Below are 5308 nucleotides of genomic sequence, written 5' to 3' on the forward strand. Positions count from 1 at the left end.
GCCAGCCTTCTGGTTAGAAGTCAAGTGCCTTAGCCGCTATGGCTCATGAATCACCTGGAGACTTGTAAAAATTCATATAGCTAGGCCTCACCCCTAGAGTTTCTAATTTAGTAGGTCTGTCTTGAAGCCAAGGAGCCCTGGTGTCACAGTGGTTAAAGGTCAGCTGTTAACCAAGTGGTAAGTGGTTAGAACCCACCAGTCACTCTAGAAAAAAGATGTGGCAGTCTGCTTCTGTAAAGATTCATAGCCTTGGAAACCCTATGGCACATTTCTACTCTGTCCTATAGGGTTGCCATGAGTCAGAATGGACTCAATGGCAGTAGGTTTGGTTTTTGGTGTCTTGGACCCCAAGAATTTACATTTCTAACAAATTGTCCAGGGGATACTAATGCTGCTGATCCAAGTACCTCATTTTGAGAACTACTGGTCTATGCCAGTCACAGTAATCCCACTCCCCTGATGACAACTGGCTAGGCTTGAGCATGTGATATACTGCTGGCCAATGAGATGTGAAGAGAAGGCTGCTGGCAGCTTCTGGGGCACCATGCCAGTGAAATATATTAAATGGTACCTTGGATTGCTCATGGGGCAGCTCTGGCTGGAGAAGGGTACCTAGGAAGGATTTTTCCAATGACAAACAGATAAGAAAGGATAGTCTCTTCTTTAAAAATTCAGTAGTATTTGGGTGTATCCTTGAGCTGTGCCCACCATCTTGTTACCTTGAGGCAACATACCTAAGGACAAAACACCAACCACTTGGGATGGCAAAGAGGAAGGTGTTTAGGGAGCCTGGGTCCTAGAAGAAGTTGCTGAACTGCTGAATCAGCCAACTCTTAACTGTCCTCCCTGGAAACTTTTGTTTGGGTTATGTTTTTGTGTCAACTTGGCTGGGCCTGGTTGAGTGGCCAGGCAGCTGGATGTAGTGTAGTTTTCCCCATGATGAGACTGGTAATCAACTCCATGGTACAATCTACTGTGAGCAGCTAAATAGCTGCCTTTGGGTATATGGTCCGCTTCCCATGTAAGTAGCAGCTTTGGGAACAGTCCCTAGCATATGGCACACTTGGACCCTGCATGTAGCCGTGTCATTGTTCAGCAGCCTGCTATGCTCTGCCGACCTTGGGACTTACAGTGGACTTAAGTTAATGATCTGCTGTGTGGTTTGGTAACATAGGGACTGTGCCTTTTTACTTGTCAACCTTGGGGCTTCTCGGCCTCAGCAGCCAGCAGCTGTCTGAGTGAAGAAATGCCTCTAGCTCCAGTGGGCCGGGAGCAGGAGGCAGAGCTGGACCCCAACGCTGAGGGGCTTTCACCTAGCCCCTAGAGCCTGGCACTTGGAACTCGGACTCAAAGCCTCCAAATTGTAAGAATAAACTCCTGTTTGTTAAGGCCATCCCATTTGTGGTATATTCTTGTCAGAGCAGCACTAGGTAACCAATACAACTTCTTTCCTTTTTGTTTAAGTCACATGTAATTGGGTTCTCAATTATTTGTTGTCAAAACACCTGACACTATGCTACTCAAAGTGTGGTCCAAGAACCACAGCATCAGCATGCTCTAGAAGTTTGAAATGAGACTCCTGGGCACCACTTCAGACTTACTGAACCAGTATCTGCACTTTAACAAAGATCCCCGCATTAAGGTCTGAGAAGCATTGCTCTAACCTACACAAGCAGCAAATACACATCAGATTTTCCAGGCCTTTCTGTGGGCCTCCTCCCCATCTCCTCAATGAATAATAATGAGATCAGTCATTATTAATAATTGTATGAAAAGATGCCATGGGCATTGCATACAGTAGCCCCCTAACCAATTTTCCCTTGCATCTCATTGGCCAGAACTAGGTCACATGCCTTAGCCTCAGAGAAGCCTGGGAGGGCAGTGTCGGGCCTTGTCTACTTCCAACATGGGAGATGGAGTCCACCAGCAAGGACACAGGTAGGAAAAATAGCTGTTGGATAGGCAAGCAGCAGTGTCTACCACAAATAGATAGTATCAATGACCATTTTCAGAGGGGAACAAGGCTCAGGGTATGAAGTCACTTGCCCAAGATCACACAACTAGGAAGCAGCTGCCACTTTGTGGGGCCCTGATACATTTTTATAAAAGAGAATGGTAGAGTCAGTTAGGTCCCAGGGTGACACAGTTTGTGCTCAACCACTAACCTAATGGTTGGTGGGGTGAACCCACCTAGCAGCAGAGACGAAAGACCTAGTTATCTACTTCTGTAAAGATTACAGCCAAGTAAACCCTATGGGGCAGCTCTACCCTGTAACACATAGGATTGCCAGGCGTCGGAAGTGACTCAACAGCAACAGGTTAGAGGCCGTGAGTGGCTAAGCTAGCTAGACCTCGAACCCAGATCCCCTGATATCCAATATGCTAATACAGTCGCTTCCTCAAGCTGCCTTCCTGTTGCTTTTTATGTGTGTACATATTTTTTAATAATATGGTGGGGGTTTTTTTGCTTGTTTTAGTTTTTTTTTGTTTGTTTGTTTGAGGACAGATCTAACTCAGTGGGCAGGCAGTAAAGTTTTATGTGACTTCCTATGTGGGTAGCCACGGTCAGAGAGAAGGGAGGGATACCTGACCCAACTGGAACTTTCCCAGCTTCTTTTGGACACCACCCAACCCAAAATGTATATGGCGCCCTTAGACACACAGGAAAATGTTATTTTCACTATTCCCTGCCAAATGTCTAGCTGGCGCCACTGATAAAAGGTGAAGTTCAGGTCAGAGCTCTGTCGCTGACCTTCCATTAATGGCTTGCTTTCCAGCTCAATTTCCCTCCCTGGCAGAGAGAGACTGAGAAATTTGAGCCTTATGTGTTAGAAATGAGGAAAATTCCTCCAAAGCAAAGGAAACCTGTTAAGTTTATAGAGAAATGTCTGGAGTTTAAAACTTTTACTCCACCTTAACATGAGTCCGGGTCTGAAAAGTGTTTAACTGATGTTAGTTATGTGTGTGTCTGGAGCCCAAGTTCCATCAGTGGACAGGTTTACCAGTAGCCAAAGGAGAATGCTGGACACAACTCTGGGTAGCTTCAACAAGTTCGTTCCTATCTCAGAGCTATTGTACTTTCTGTTTCCAGTCTCAGAACGCTCTCTCCTGTCAGATTTTCTTACGTCTAGCCACTGTGCGTCTTTCGGGTCTTGGCTCATATGTCATCTCCCTACAGAGGCCTCCCCTGTACATCAAAAGCCAAACTTATTTAGAGATTCAGGATGAAAAGTCATTGAAATAACTCAGTGCCCCTGGAGGAATGGTTTTCTATAGCATCTTCTTTGGGTTAGGGGTATCTCACCTTGCATTTGTTTTCTCCTTTCTCCACACCAAGACAGTTTTTAAGAGTTTGGCATCATGGGGGGGGGGGTTGGCACCAGATTACATTAATTACTTGGAAAAATAATACCAGGCTGAGCACTTTTCTCTAACCTCTGCAGAAGTCCACCAACTGGGCAGCTTTGCCAGCAATGATCAGCAAATTAGGAGAGTTTTGTTCAAGGGAACGTCGCAACCATTTCCTTACCAAGGGACTCAGTACATTGAAGAAGGTTATTTTAAAAGGGGAAAATAAAACACAATTATTATAAGTGGATCTAAAAGATAAAGAGGAAGAACTCATTTTTCTCCACTTTTCGTGTGTGTGTGTGTGTGTGTGTGTATGTGTGTGAGACGATGGCCCCTAGTTACCCTACAGGCCTAGAAATGAACTCACTCCCATGGCTTCTGCCAAACAATAGACAGACATATGGGGTGAATATTTACACCAGGTAGATACACTCCTTAGAACAATCAATCACAGGAGAATAGAAGGGCAGTATTTGCATCAGGAGATAACTCAGGAGGCAGAAATGCATAGGAAAGAAGGAGACAAGGAAGAGGTAACTCTAGGGGAAGAAGTGGGAAAGGAGCTGTTACATTATAGGGATTGCAGTTAATGTCATAAACAAAATGTATGTAAAGTACTATATAGAAAATGAATTTGCTCTGTAAACTTTCACCCAAATCATAATTAAAATTTAAATTTATATTTAAAAAAAAAGAGTTTGCCTATTTGACAGGTCTTTCTTGAGCATCTTTATTGAGCTTTCATGCTAGATGTTTTCTATATTTAATCTTTGCCACAGTCCAGTGAAGTACCATCCCTATTTACAGATGATGAAAACTGTTACAGATTGAATTGTGTCCCCAAAAAATATGTATTGTAAATCCTGACCTCTATGCCTGTAGTTATGATCCCATTTGGGAATGGGTTGCCTTTGTTATGTTACTGAAACTGCATTAGTGTAGAATGTGTCTTAAATCAATCTCTTTTGAGAGATTAAACAACCAGTTGAAAGCAACAGAGATGGGGTAAGACAGATGCCAAGACACATAGAGATCTCCAAGGAGCCAGGAAGCAGAAGCTGAAGAGATAAGGACCTTCCTCCAGAGCCGATGGAGAGAGAATGCCTTCTTCTAGAGCCTGGGTCCTGAGTTCAAACTCCCAGCCTCCTAAACTTCTGTTTGTTAAAGCCACCCACTTGTGGTATTTCTGTTACAACAGCCCTAGAGAACTAAGACCAAAACCGAAAAAAAAAAGCTGACTGCCATCAAATCAATGCCAACTCATAGTGACCCCCGCTGGGTTTCCGAGGCTGTAAATCTTTACGGAAGTAGATTGCTCCATCTTCCTTCTACAGAGCAGCTGGTGGGTTCGAATCAATGACTTTCTCGTTGTTGTTGTTATGTGCCATCGCGTCGGCCCCGACTCATAGCGACCCCTCCTTGGGTTTCCCAGGCAGTATCACTACGGAAGTAGGATTGCCCAACCGTCCTTCCGAGGAGTGGCTGGGGGGTTTGAACCACCAGCCTTCTGGTTAGCAGTCAAGTGCTTTAGCCACTATGCTACCAAAGCTCCTGACTTTCTCGTTAGCAGCCAAACATCTTATCCAGTGCACCACAGAACTCCTAGAAAACTAAGACAGAGCGTATTATTTTCATATTCTGAAACGCTGAATGTTTTTACGTTCTTCCTGGTTGGCTACAAGAATCATCTTTTCTTTCTCCAACTTCTTTTTTTAGTTACACAAGCAACACATCATTACAGAAAATTAGATAATACAGATGGCAAAAATGAAATTAAATTTTAAAATGATCCCCATATCCTATAGATGGGAGCTCTGGTGGCGTAGAGCCTAAGGCATTTGACTGCTAACCAGAAGGCTGCAGTTCAAACCCACCAGCCACTCCTCGGAAGGAAGGTTGGGCAATCTACTTCCGTAGTGATACTGCCTTGGAAACCCAAGGAGTGGTTGCTGTGAGT

This window comes from Orycteropus afer, unplaced genomic scaffold (assembly GCF_000298275.1).
Source record: "Orycteropus afer afer isolate SDZICR_OR568_19922 unplaced genomic scaffold, OryAfe1.0 scaffold00049, whole genome shotgun sequence".
Lineage (NCBI taxonomy): Eukaryota > Metazoa > Chordata > Mammalia > Tubulidentata > Orycteropodidae > Orycteropus > Orycteropus afer.